This window comes from Choloepus didactylus, chromosome 2 (assembly GCF_015220235.1).
Source record: "Choloepus didactylus isolate mChoDid1 chromosome 2, mChoDid1.pri, whole genome shotgun sequence".
In the NCBI taxonomy this organism is placed as follows: domain Eukaryota; kingdom Metazoa; phylum Chordata; class Mammalia; order Pilosa; family Megalonychidae; genus Choloepus; species Choloepus didactylus.
This window is the reverse complement of record NC_051308.1, coordinates 153,328,192-153,343,218: the sequence shown is the minus strand read 5'-3', so window position 1 is coordinate 153,343,218 and position 15,027 is coordinate 153,328,192. Positions and strand designations below refer to the sequence as shown.

General features: G+C 37.6%; 1 protein-coding gene across 7 annotated transcripts in view; it reads left to right on the top strand.

Annotated features, from left to right (window-relative positions):
* Nucleotides 1-15,027, top strand: part of LRRC8B (leucine rich repeat containing 8 VRAC subunit B) — a 95,085-nt gene that overhangs the window by 41,560 nt on the left and 38,498 nt on the right. For 5 of the 7 annotated variants that reach the window (XM_037826690.1, XM_037826688.1, XM_037826687.1 and 2 more), the window contains one exon: nt 6,863-6,917. The exons of the other annotated variants lie outside the window; for them this stretch is intronic. The gene's annotated coding sequence lies outside the window, so the exon portion shown is untranslated. The remainder of the gene's footprint in view (nt 1-6,862; nt 6,918-15,027) is intronic. 7 annotated transcript variants of the gene reach the window in all.

Sequence of the window (15,027 nt, the reverse complement as noted above, 5' to 3'; positions counted from 1 at the left end):
TTGGTAATATATGGTAACTTGATTTTTTATTTTTTAATTTTGTTCTAACTTATCATTTTGAAATAATTTCAGAACTTACAGAACAGTTGCATAAATAGTACAAGCTCTATACAGAGAATTCCAGCTTAACTCACCCCACCCCCAGACAAACCCATATCAGATCCCCAATTTTAACATTTTGCCATCTTTGCCCTTCCTTTCTTTCCTTCCTTCCAACATTTGAGAGCAGGCCACACACATCATACTCCTTGAACACATAATTCTTCCATGTACATTTCCTATGAACAAGGATATTCACTTGAGTGCAGTTATCAAGTTCAAGAAGGTTAACATTGGTTTAAAACTTACATTCTATATTCCAATTTTTTTCTTATGTCCCAAAATGTCCTTTTAAGCCATTTCTCCTCCATTCTTTGATCTCATCCAGTATCATTCATTGCATATAGTTGTCATTATCCCTTTAGTTTCTCTGTTTCTTTGGTTTTTTTTTTTTTTAATTGTGGAAACATATATACAACATAAATCTTCTCGTCCCCAACGCCCCCCCCAAGTTTACCAGTCATTAGAATTAATTACATTCACATTGTTGCTGTACCCTCACAACCATCCATTACTAGAACTTTCCCTTCATCCCAAACAGAAACCCTATACTCATTTTGCATTAATTCCCCATTGCCCCTGCCCTGCCACCCCCGATAACTTATACTCTACTTTCTGCCTCTATAAGCTTGCATATCTGATATTACCTTTATGGTTACAATGGGACTTAAGTTTAACCTCCTAAATCTATAACAATCTCATTTGCTTTGATACCAACTTAACTTCAATAGTATATAAACACTATACTCCTGGGGGTACTTTTATGTAGTTCATATCACAAATTACATATTTATTGCTTATTTATACATTATGAGTCCATTGATTTATCATTATATTTTATGCATTTGCATTTTAGATCCTTTAGGAAGTAAAAAGTGGAGTTACAAACTGTGCTGGTTTGAATCTATTATGTACCCCATAAAGGTTATGTTCTTTTAATTCACTCTTATGGTGGCAGACCTTTTGTGGGTGGGACCTCTTGATTAGGTTGTTTCCATGTACATGTGACCCAGCCCATTCAAGATGAGTCTTAATTAGCTTACTGGAGTCCTTAAGAGAGCTCAGGGAGAAAGAGCTCAGAGCCAACACAGACCAAGATGCTTAGAGATGCAGACAGAAAGACATTTGGAGATGCTAAGCTAAGAGACACTTAGAGAGAAAATGCTCAGAGACATTTAGGGGACAACCATTGAAACCAGAACCAGGAGAGAAGCTGGTGAAATCTATAGTTTGCCCTGAAGAAGCTAAGAGAGGACCCCCAGATGCTTAGAGAAATGTCCTGGGAGAAAGAAACAAGGACGCACAGGAGTTGAGAGAGAGAAGCTGAGACAGAAGCCCAGAAACATTTTGGAGAAAGCAACGGAGAGGCCCAGCAGACCCCAGCCATGTGCCTTTCCATCTGACAGAGGAACCCCAAATGCCACTGGCCTTTCTTCAGAGAAGGTATCATCCTACTGATACCTTAATTGGGACATTTTTATGGCCTTAGAATAATTTTTATGGCCTTAGAATGTACATTTATGAACTAATAAACCCCCATTGTAAGAGTCAATTCATTTCTGGTATTTTGCATTCCATCAGCTTTAGCAACCAGAGCACAAACCAAAAATGCATTAGCACTGGTATTTATATTCACTTATGTCATTATCTGTACTGGAGACCTTCATTTCTTCATGTGGCTTCAGTCAGTTGTCTAGTGTCCTTTATTTCATCCTGCTGCCTTCTTGCCTCCATGGTATATGATGAGATATTGGCACTTAATCTTATTGAGGCTCCCTTATATGGGACATGATGCTTCTCTCTTGCAGCTTTCAGAATTCTCTCTTTATCTTGGCATTCAACAGTTTGATTTATTAAAAAAGCATGTTGTGTGTCTTTTGGGGCTTAACCTATTTGTAGTTCATTGAGCATCTTGGATATGTATATTTATGTCTTTCATTAAATTTGGAAAGTTTTCAGCCATTATTTCTTTGAATATTCTGTCTCTTTCTCTCTTCTCCTGGGATTCCTACAATGTTTGATTTGGTATGTCTGATGGTGTCCCACAGGTTTCTCAGGTCCTGTTCACTTTTCTTCATTCTTTCTTCTTTCTAATACTCAGACTGGATGATTTGAACGATTTTAATCTTCAGGTTCACTGACTCTTTCTCAATCTGCTGCTGAACCCCTCTAGGGAATTTTTAATTGTTATTACTGTGGTCTTCAGCTCTGTTAGGGTCCTTTTCATAATTTCCATTTTTCTTTGTGATTTTCTCTTTGTGTTCATATATTATTTTCCTGATTTCCTTTAATACTTTATCCATATTTTCCTTTAGCTCTTTGAACATATTTAGAACCATTTTTTAAAAGTCTTTGTCTGGAATATCCCAGGTGTGATCCTCCTCATTGATTGTTTCTAATGCTTTAATCTTCTCCTTTGCCTGGGCCATCACTTCCTGTTTATTTGTATGTCTTGTGATCTTTTGCTGAAACCTGGACATTTTGATATTTTAATGTATTATCAGTAGAATTCAGAAGTGTTTATTCCTTAAGCTTCTATCCAGCTTAAGTTATGTTATGACAGAGCTTTCCATGAATGCCAGGAGTTAACAACAACAAAAAATGAGATATAAGAATAGAAAACACTTTTCCCAGCCTTTGCAGATTGACCAGTGCAAGTGTTCTCCTTCAGAGCTTAACCCTACAAAGAGTTTAGAGAGTAGTTCCCAGACAAAGCGTAGAGGCTTTCCTGGTCCTTTCTGGGCAAAGGCCTTGTCTTGTGCCTGCATGTTTGGCCCTAGGAATTCCTTCTTTTATGTGGATTGGAATGTCCTCACTGTCCAGGGCTCTGCACTGTATGTCTTAGCACCAACAATCTGTTACCCCAGGCAACATGTCTTGACTAGTTTCCCACAGCATTCTGTAGGAGAGTTCCATGAGCTGCCTTTTATTTTCAGGGCAAGTTCTGAAACAGGAGTCCCTCAGGCCACCTCCAGGCAGTTTGGGCCAGGCCTACATGCTTCCGGTATGTGCATGATGGTTACTCTGCTACCTCCAGCAACAGGACCAGGAATTCACACTGGGAACAGCAGCTGACTGTGCATGGGAGCTAGTGAATGGGTTGGGGAGGGACCAGCCAGGGCAACAGGAGATCAAACTGCTTTTAAATAGCCTTTTTCTTGATTCTTACTCTGTTGCTACAGTCCTTTGTTTCGTGGAAATTTGAGAAAGATATTTCTGCTAGTTCTTACTGGTTGTTCAAAGTTTCTGTGGGAGGATGGAGCCCTGAAACTTCTTACTCCCTTATTTGATCAGAGTGTACCTCTCACAATTTGATTTTTGACACTGGATTAAAATTATGATATAGCAGATGTAGCACTCTTTATAGTGATTGTTATCAAGAGTTACTGTTTATACAAGATTAAAACTATCCAAGGATGTGTGCCATATTGCCAGCTGGATCACAGATCACAGGATTGTAGAATTACAGTATTTATGGTCCTTGCCCTCCCAGAGCTCATGGCCTTGAGATGAAGTGGACAGGACAAGTATGCACAGAACAAGATGATACACAACACCAGTGCCAGTATTATTTTGTTGCCTTATGCTAAGGTTAACTTGTGCAAATGAACTATCATTAAATCCTAATTTGATATGATAATAAGGTCATTTAGGAATGCTGTGGCATTTATCCAGTGGTCCATCACTGATGCAAAATGACTCACAGTCATCATAATGCAACCAGTTATGCAATTTGACAACTGTTCTCCATTCAAATTTGTGAGATGTCATGTTTGGTGGGTAAATTGGCAAGTATGAATTTCTCTCCATTTTTACTGAAGGGTGAATGCTTAGCCTCCGCTTCTGAATCTCTGCACCTGCCCTGGGGTGATGGAAATGCTGATTGCCAGAGGCTCCTTTGTCACCACGTGCTTTTCAGTAACTGGTCCAGACCATTGTATATGTGCCCCAATTATGTTCACAGATCTCTCAGAGAGCCAGGCCTCCTGTTTAGTATTCTTGGTTACTAACCAGTTACCTAACTAACTGGGTCTTCTGTCATTCACCCATTCAACAGTTACTCACAAATTTGTATGATGCAGACAGGGGCAGGACTAAGAGATGTGGGCATTCCAGGCAGACTAATAACATGTTACTCTGGGCAAGCTAAAGATGTGATTCAGCTCTAGACTGTTATTCTTTAAATATTTGTTCACAACATTTTTAAGAGGGGAACCCAAGCACTATATGGGAAAAGGGTAGCCAAAGAGCCCCTCTAATTCCCCCTTTTGCCAGTTCCCAGGATCTCAACTGACCAAAAGAAAAAGAACAGCAGACTCATTATCTTTCCTTCCAACCACACTCAGTACTGTCCCTGGGAAAAGTTCTGGTAAATACTATTTTTGTGTAATCTAGCTCAATTTCCATCATGATTTGTACATGGCAGCTGCTGTAATATCTAGGCCCTTAATCTAGCTCTGGAAAGAGACACTGTAATAGATCCTAGGGATAAAGATAAATAAGACACTATGCCAGCCCTCAAGGTACTCAAGGCAATAGCTTAACATATACCATAAAGAAGTGTGAGAAATATAGACAAAGTGTTCTAGGAACACAAAGGAGGGAACAGAGTATCCTGCCTGTGTAGGTCAGGGGAGGCTCACAGAGGTGATTTCACAGGATTTGGGAGTGGAACAGATGATTAAGTAGAATTTCCCTCTTTTAAGTACATCTGGTAATCATAATTTTGAACTTTTCAAATTGATGAAATAGGAGACTAAGTTTCTATGACCTAAAGCCTTAAACTTATGGAATTGCTCAAGGTGGGGTCAGTGAGTATTTTATTACAGTGATTCTTGCCATTCCTGACCTGCAAAACAAAGCCAGGTGACTATGTGTTTACTATGTGTTCACTCAATATGGTTCTTTTGACAAGAACTCCTTGACTTCTTGCTAAATCTTCCTCTCTGATTTTATTTACCTATCACTAAAAGACAGATCCACCTAAATGGAAAGCCATTCTCAGATTCCAAAATTTTATAGTAGCTCTTTGCTTTTTTGCACAGGGAGTTTGTTTTGTCAATCCCCCACTATCTCTGGTGAGGAAATAAGAGCATCCAGATTTCTCAGTTTTCAAAGTAAAAGCCTTGGAGCCTTTTGTTTTTCTATCAGAAAGCTGGTTGCTCCCTATTGTTCCTTAATCCTCAGTCACTTGGAGTATTTCTTTATAAAGCCGTCATTAGGAACCCTCTGAAAGGAGCTCTTAAGAAAGAAGAGAATTGTCAATGTTAGGCTTGCTATCTCCAAATCCTCCGGAATAAATCTTTTTAGGTTATCTTGAAACTGACTTTTTAAAAATTGAAATGCGCATGTCTTGTTTCCTGCTTCTGGGGACAGAAAATACTTTTCATGCGGCAGGTAGGGCCAGATGTGTCTCAGCAGCTGGGTCTGTTAGAACTGCTGTGACGTCTGTTCTGTTTTCATTCTAGCTAATACAGACTATTTATTCTAAGCAGCATTGCCATTTAGCATTTTCACATTTCATTCTTCCTACTTGGTACTTTTGTGTGCTGCTGGGGAGGAAGAAAGGCTTAACAAACTTTGCTATAGTTTCTAAAATTAGCGTGAATGGTTTGTTGGAGCCTGGATAAAGAAACTGAGCTACACTTTGTTGTTTCTTTTACTTGACAGCAATGGCTTCACCCTGAGACAAGTTGTCATTTTCAGAGAAATTTCATTAAGTTCTACATTTATATCTTCAGGTTTATATTCCTCGGATCTAAGTAAATGTTAAATAGAAAAGAGGAGCAAAAACATGTTGGAAAACATCCAACCCAATTCAATCAAAGAAATGCAAATATAGTCACAATAAGATCATTTTCATGTAGAGAAGTAGCAGTTTTTTTTAAAAAAATGATGATTTCCACCTCTGATTTATATAGAGTACATAGTGTTATAGGAGAAAAAAATCAGAATAACCTTTTTGGAACATAATTTGATATTATATATCAGGAGCCTTAAAAATGCTCTTCATGCTTCATACTCCTTGATCTAATAATTTCACTTTTGGAAGCCTATGTAAAGGAAGTCATAAACACTACAGAGATGTTTGCAGCATTATTTGTAATAAAAAGGTAAAATCTAAGATTCAGTAGGGGAATGGTTTATGTAAACTATGACATCCACTTATGAACTGTTATGCTTCCATTTCAAATGATGTTTAGAGAAATATTATTATAATATCAAGAAAAGTCAGTGCTATAATAGGAGGCAAAAGGAGGTGACAGTATCGTGCTATTGAATTTTACAGTGGCATAATTGTGTAAATCTAGCAGGCCAGCCAAAAAAAAAATAAAAGAAGAAGAAGAAAACACTGGAAGGGGAAAATAAGTCAAATATAGTCGTTCCTCTCCATGTTTTTCCTATATTCTATTCAAAACATTATTCTCAATGGTTTTTTCTATTATTTATAAAATGGATGCTGCCTCAGATACAATATTGTCTCATTGTTCATTAAAAGTTTAATGTTCATATTTTATGCCATGTAAACTACAGTATTAAATTTATAATTTGTGGCAGTGACTTTTTTTTCCCTCTCCCTGGATATTAGTTAACAGGTTTTGTGAGATTCCTTTAACAATACTCACTTTTTAAAATTTTATCTTTTGCATGTTTCATAAAGTTATTATAGATGTGGGAAATTTTAGAACCACATAAATGGATAAATTGTCTTGCAGTCCTGTGATATGTAAAATATAACAATATGTTTATGATTTCTCTTCAGGAATTTTTCAAATAGAAACTAATTGCTGAGTTTCCGGTTGACCAGAATTAATAGGGTAAGATTAACATTCTGAATTGTGAATGTTTAAATTCACAATGTCTAAATGATAAAATAATTACTATTTTGTTGATGGCTTGGAGCAAACAAATGCTGAATTCTTCGTACGAAAAGATTACAATTCTTACAGACATTTTGAGTAATGTCCTTTTGATACTTTTAGCCAGGAATAAACAGAAAATTAAGTCTGTATACATCTTGGTAAGATGTCATTCTCTGCATGTGAAAAAGTATATATGTGTAATGTATGTTTGATATTTGTCATTTGTTTAAACAGTAAAGGTCTAACCAACATAATAAATATCTGAGTTACTTAGACTCCATGTCAATATTCCTCCTCATTTTTGTTTATGATAGCATTTATATGTGTAGATTGGTTTGCCATGTTTCTGTAGGTCAAGCATGGCTATACCTTCCTTAAGTAGTCAAGTAAGAGAAGCCAGCAATCCCAATACTCTGTTTTTCCTGCAAACAGAATTCTTCCTTTATAATCATGGAAAATTAATCTTAAATTAGGTCTCTGACAGAGCTTCTAACTTTGACATAATAAATGAATGTGTATACCCTATTAAATAGCATAACTCTCTAGTGTTATGAATACAACATGTGCCTTAAAAGTGTGTCACCCAGCTCTGAATATATAGTCCAGGTAAATTAGTGGTGAGAACAGTAGATATGTCACCTAATACATTTGGACACCCCTCTGGACTATATTTGCAGCTTCACATTCCAAAACCATATTTTAATTTATTATTTATTGGGCGAGTTAGCCAGAATCAATTCTGCCAAACTCCCAGTTCTTTTCAAATTAGGAGACTTGGCCACAGGCCCATTTTCTGCTAACCTGTGACCATAGAGAAGCCACATAAAGCCACATAAATTCCTCGAACTTTAGTGAAAGGTTGGACTCTGATCACTGATCGCTGAGGTTTCTTCCTGGCTTTAGAATCGTTCTCCACTTCCAGAATTAGGAGAAGTATATGGAAGGATGATCTCTGCAGTCAGGCTGTGATTTAAGGAGTGCATGTGTAATTCACAGGAGAGTGCGTGGGGACTGGGTTTGGCTCTACTTTAAGACTTGCTTACTGTGGGAGGTCAGGAAAATATTGTTATAAGCAATGAAATGTGGTGGTGAAGAGTTAGAGGTGGCTTCCTGAGAATACCTTATCTCTAAGTATTATCAACTGTTGCTTCTATTCCAATGTCAATAGTACATTAATGTTATTGCAAATTCTTTCCTTTTAAATGTAATCAAGATAATATGGTAGCTTATTAAAAGCATCAAAGAATTGAAATAAATGTGATATATTCCAAAACTACCAGAAACAAGGAAATGTAAAGCAATGTTCCTTAAATTTCAGAATAACTCAGATTTAATTAGGATTTCTAAAGTTGTTCCCATCGTTTAAAGTATCATATTCAGTAACTTCCTATAAGGCTTCATATGGTTAGGGTAATTTTCCTAATATTTGGAACACTATTTATGATTGTTTTACAGACCAATTACCACCCTACATCTTTGGATAAGAAGCTTCAGAATGATAGTTACAAGTCTTTATTCACCTTTGATTTCTCTGTGTTATTTGACTATGATGTCAGACTCTCTTCTTGAAAATCTTTTATATCTGTGTTCTAGAAATATTGTGCTTCTCCTTTACCCCAATCTCCCTGCTTCTCTATTCCCCTTTATTCTTCCTCATCTGATAATCCCTCCTTGTATGATATATTATTTAGGGGAAAGAAAATCTATTCTTCACTCATTAAATTCTTTCTCTCAAAGAGAAAATTCACTTCCATGGCACTATCTATTACTTAAATGCTTATGCCTTCCTGTGGTGGATGAAAGATGGCTGCAAATACTTTGTCACTTTTTCCATCAAGAGATAAAGTCTATTTCCCCTCCTTTTGAATCTGGGCTGGCTCTGCTACTTTTTGACCAATAGAATGTGGCAGAAATAGTATGGAGTAATTTCTGAGGCTGGGCCTTAGGAGATTTGTAGCTTCTGCTTTTGTAACAATGCTTGAAATGATCTTACTTTGAACTCAGCCACCTTGCTGTGAGGAAGCCTAAACAGCCATGTAGAAGAGAGGCAAGGCCCCTAGTCAATAGCCTCAGCTGGGTTCCCAGCCAGCAGCCAGCCCCAAATGCCAACCATGTGACTGAAGCATTATGGACCTCCAGCCATCCCAGCATTCCAGCTGACACCATGTGAACCAGAACTACCTCACCATTCCACAGGATCATGAGAAATAATAAATTATTATTTTAGCCACTAAGTTTTAGGATGGTTTGTTACACAGCAATTAAGAACCAAGCCAAAATGGGTACCATAACAAAAATCTAAAACATCTGGCCTTGGCTTTGGGATCAGGTATTGGTGGAGGCTTAAAGGGGGGGAATAAGGCTATTAATAGTGGCTGGAAGTGCAGTGAGGAAATTGCTATATGAGGATAAAAAATGCTACCCTTGTTTTATAATGATGAAAAATCATCAAGAGTAGTGTCACCTATAGTAACATGGAAGATAGAAAATGAACCTAATGAACTTGTGTGTCCAGCTTGGGAGATTTTCCAGCAGAATATTGTAACTGCCAATTCACTTTTATTAAATAAAAGTATTGCAAGAGAGATTAATTAAAGAAGGAACTATTCAGATTTCAAGCAGACTTTAGAGGAAATATTTCTGATCCAGAACTTTCCACATTGGAGAATAAACTATTTCTCATTCCCAGCTTCTCTACCCAGCAATAGGTACTTAAAGTATGAAACAACCTTAGATCCAATGATCAAATACAGAGTAATTCCAGTAAAACTTGGTCTCAGGATACCCAGGATTAGCCAAACTCCAAAGTTTTGAGCTAACTATCAAATTAAGAGGGCATACAGTCCTCCATAAGACTGCCCTTGTTCTGACACCATCTACAAGTTTGGGGAGCTCCCAAAATGACCCTTAGATTCAATAATTAGCTAGGAGAAATTACAGGAAATTATTATATTCATGATTATGGTTTAATTCAAGGAAAGTTTTTAAATTAAAATCAACCAAAAGAAGAGATGCATAGGTGCAGAGTCTGGGAAAGTCCCAATAGCAAAGTTTCCATTGTCCTTTCTGGATGCGTTAACCTCCCAGTACTGATGTTTGACAATACACATAGAGGAATGCCAGCCAGAGAAGTTTGTCTGGGTTTCAGTGGCTTTAGTTTTTGTGAAATTTCATTACATTGGCATGACTGATTGATTGCCCACGTGGTTGAGCTCAGTCTCCAGGTCAACTACTGTGAGGCCCACAGCTCCCATCAAATCACATGGTTGTTTTTTCTGGCATGGCCGGTCACCACCTTTCGACCATTGGGTGTGGCCAGCTCCACCCTAAACAAAGACACTCCTGTCTGGTATGGCATGATTACTTCCCAGAAGCCAACAGCAAAGGCCACACCTCTCTTTGGGCAAGGCGCCAGTTCTTCACTGCACAGGAAAAAAATCAAAATCAAGGACACAGCTTTAAGACTCTTTATTAAGACTTCAAAAAGATTTACAGCAGTGCCTTCTAGATCCTCTCAACTAGATAGAAGGATGTCTGAGAATCTTAAGAGTGTTGTCCCTCAGCACCTAACTTGCAGTCCAGAGTAGAGAGGGACTACTTTATGAGTACATTTTTGTCAACAAAATTTGTGGGTATAGCTTCTCTCTAAAGGAATGTGCGCCTCAGTAAGCTTCTTAGTTTTTAGGAGAATCACATTAGCAGCACCACCCTTTTAGACTGAAAGGGATTGAAATAGTTCCAGGTGAAAGGAGCATTTTGAGCCTCCAAACTTCACTGTGCAGGATGCAGGCTGGGAAAGCTAATCAGCTGCAAATATGGCCATTGCTTATAGAAAAGGAAGAATGACTCAGAAGGCTGTACCAAGAATTTAAAGGGTGGAGCCCTCTAAATTGTTCAGGAGACGGACTGCACCCTAATCAACAAAAATTCCCTGACTCCAGAGTGGGAATTAGTGACATATGCCTAGCTGTGGAATCATTATGGACCAGTGATGGCTATGAACTTCCTCTTTTCCCACTCTTTGAACATGAGTGTCTGTTGCAGTTATTCTGTTCTTGCCTCTTCATTATATGCTGAGTGTGAGGAGCGGGTAAGTTGTTTTATCAGTTCAAAGATCTCTGTACCTGAGGAGCACACCCAAGGAGCTGCATTTGAGGATCCTCATCTGCACCTGAATCTGATTTAGATGATAAGATTCTAGATTTCAAGCTTCAGCTTGATGCCGTAATGGGATGAAACTTGTGGGTGTCTTGGTAGCTGGCGAGTGTCTTGTGCAAGTAAGAGGATGTGAATCATTTGTGACCAGAGAATGGACTGTGGTAGATTAAAGATGTCTACAAATTAATTGATATTCCTTTCATTTAGGTGTAATCTGTTACCCTTTCCCTTGTATCTGGACTGAGTGCATGACTCCTTAAACCAATAAAATGTGGTGGACATAATGCCCAGTTGCTACCAAGGCTGGGCTTTAAAGGTCTGCAGCTTTCACTTTTGTGCACCTCCTTAGAATCAGCCACCATGGTATGTGAGGGGACTCAAACAACTATGTAGAGTCACATAAAGGATTTGCCAGCCAGCAGTTAGCACCAACTACCAGCTGAACAATGAGGACATTTTGGACCTTTCAGCCATCTTTTTACCAGCCAACAGAATGAAAAGAAGAACCACCCACAGAATCACTATATATATACACACACTTAAGTGTATATATATGTGTGTATATATATATACACATATATATAAATGTATATATGTGTATGTGTGTGTGTATACAACATTATTGTTGATTTTAAGCCATTAAGTTTTGGAATATGCAGTAATAGTTAGCCAAATTACTTTTCCATCTGTCTCTTACTGTGTTCTAGCCTCCATCTGGGAAAGACTCTGTCACCTTGGCTACAGCCTGCCTAAACATCTGAATGTATTTTTTTCTGCCTTTGACATTTTTATACATTCAATTATTTTTTGGACAAATGTTTATTATGCACCATGTAAATGTAGAAAATACTATAATAGCTAAAGATAAAAATCTGAGTCTATTTGGTCCTGCTTCTCTCTGGACCTCCCTATCTGATGTTGCTAAGTAGTTTAAACTTTTGCTTACAATGACTGTTTCATTCTTTGCTTTATTTGCAAACTTACTGCAAAGTTCACTCAAGTCTGTCTTACTCACATGATTGAAATACCCTTTTGGCTAGCCTCCTTGTTTCTCATCACTCCTTAAATCCATCCTGAAAATCTCGTTAGTTCAGTGACTTGTGATCTATTTCCTTATGTATTTGAATCTCTGAAGGGCTCATGTATGAAATGATTATTGTTACTTTGTAGTGTGTGAATAGGGGAGCATCCTAGACATCTAGCATGACTTCTAAGATTTAAAAGGTTGGCACTTTTCTAAGATATTTTACTGCCATTATATCTAGTGAGCTTCCTCCTTTTGGAGAGATTTGAAAGAAAAAATCTGGCCTCATTTAGACCAGTTGAATCACTCTGTGGAAGGGAGGCAACCCCAGGTGGTTCTAATGTGAAGCCAAAATTAAGAATCACTGTCTCAGGTATTGGCAGCATGACCCGGCATGACACCCATGGTGAGCATGGCAGTTTGTCTGCTGTGCCACGCTGAGCTGAAACTGAACTACAAGATTCCAGCAGGAGCCATTGAGAGCTGTGGTGCTGTTTGTCAAAGGGTTTTACAAGATAAAATGGTCACTAGCTTGCAAAAGGAGCTCACCGGGCAAGACCCTGAAGGCACAGTTACCATTTAGACCATTTAGAAGCCCATGAGTGTATACAACGCCCTCAACTAAGGTGATATCCGTGAGGGCTAGAAATAAAGACACATTAAAAAGGAAGACCTGAAAAGACTTTGTGACTATCTCGAAATGGAAGAATTAAGAGGCATTAGATGGACTGTACTTTTTCTAAATGGAGTGGCTTAGTGATGAGCAAAGATTGGGAAGTCTGGAGGGAAAATCATTTGAGGGGAACAGAAAGAAGGTGGTGACTTCTGTTTTAGGCATATTTAAAGTGCCAGTAAAACATAACTGGCAATGTTTTGGAAGCCATTCGAGAAGTAGGTCTGGAAACTAGAAGAAAAATGAGAGTTAGAGATAGATATAGGTGTTGTTAAGAGAAACAGTTTCTATGGCTAAGAGATTTTAAATGGAGTCAGGTTATTCTGAAGTCTACTCTTATGCAAGTCTCAGCCAGATATCACCAACTACCACAGTATGCAAAGCCTCAGGCAACAATGTTCCTGAAAACTCTAAGGACATCCCGACACCATAAACAAACCACAAGATAAAGAACTCAGTTAACTCTCTAACCTGAGGGACAATTGGAGTACTCCAGATTATATACCAACCACTTGTGTAATCTTCCTTTCCTTTAAAAATCCTTGCCTTGGGTTGCTGCCTGAATCTGTGCTCCCTGAATTGCAATTCTATAACCTCAGAAGTAGTCCCCTGACCAGCAGCATCAATATTAACTTGTTAGAAATGCACATTCTCAGGTCCTATCCATAACCTAATGAATCAAATTCAGAGGATGGGACCTATCAATTTGTGTTTTCACAAAACTCTTTGGATGATTTTTATAGAAATTAATTTTAGAAAAACATTCTACTAGATAAGTCTCGGCCCCTCTCTAAGTCTCAAGAATGTAACTAAGAAAAACAAATAGGCAACTCAATTATAAAATGGGCAAAAGACTTGAATAGACATTTCTCCAAAGAAAATATATGAATGGCCAATAAGCATATGAAAAGAGGCTCAACATCATTAGCCATCAGGGAAATGCAAATCAAAACCACAATGAGATACCATTTCACACCCACTAGAATGATTAAATGATTAGCATTATTAAATGCTAATTTAATATTAATGATTAATGATTAGCATCATTTAATATATAGGGATGCTTGACACTTTTCATTAAAAAGACAGAAAATAATTGTTGGAAAGAATATGAAGAAATAGGAAACTTGTCCATTGTTGGTGGGAGTACAAAATGGTAGCCACTGTGGAAAACAGTGTGGATGTTCTGCAAAAAGTTAAGTATCAAATTACCACATGACCCAGCATCCCCACTTTTAGGTATATTCCCAAAATAATTGAAAGCAGGGACTTGAACAGTTATTCATAACAGCATTATTCACAATTGTCAAAAGATGGAAGCAACCCAAGTGTCCATCAACTAATGAATGAATAAACAAAATGTGGTATATACATACAGTGGAATACTATTCAGCCATAAAAAGGAATGGTGTTCTGGATACATGCAGTTACATGGATGAACCTTGAAGACATCATGTTGAGTGAAATAAGCCAGATACTAAAGGACAAGTATCGCATGATCTCACTGAAATGAAATAATTAGAACAAACAAATTCATAGAATCAGAAACTAGAATACAGGTTACCTGGGGCTGAGGTGTGGGTAGTGAAGGAGAACTCGTGCTTAATTGGTACAGAATTTCTGTTTGGGGTGACGGAAAAGATTGGAATTGAGTGGTGGTGATGGTAGCACAGTATTATGAATATAATTAGCACAACAGAACTGTGTTTTTGAAAGTGGTTAAAACTGGAAACTTTAGGATATATATATATATGCTACCAGAATAAAAAATTTTAAAAACCATAGATCTCTACACACATTGACCCCTATTGTAAACTATGGACTATAGTTAATGTAATTGTAATAATATTGTTTCAACAATTGTAAAAAAGAAACTGTAGTGAAGCAGTGTTAATAGGAAAACTGCATGTGAGGAGGCATATATGGGAACTCTGTACTTTCTGCATGCTTTTCCTGTAAATCTACAACTTCTTTAATAAAAAAAAAAAGGACACAAAAAGAAAAAGAAAGACTACAGATAAGCTTGGGAGGAATACAATTAAGATCTAAATGAATTGGTAAGAAGCCTAAGGAAGCTGGTATACCTGGTATCTCGCTAAAGATCATTAAAATACTCAAGAAATGCTAAATGTTTGTCATCAGATATCTGAAAAGTGGTTAAAGAGGTTATCTAGTATTTTTAAAAGAACCAAAATAATCAGGGATACTGA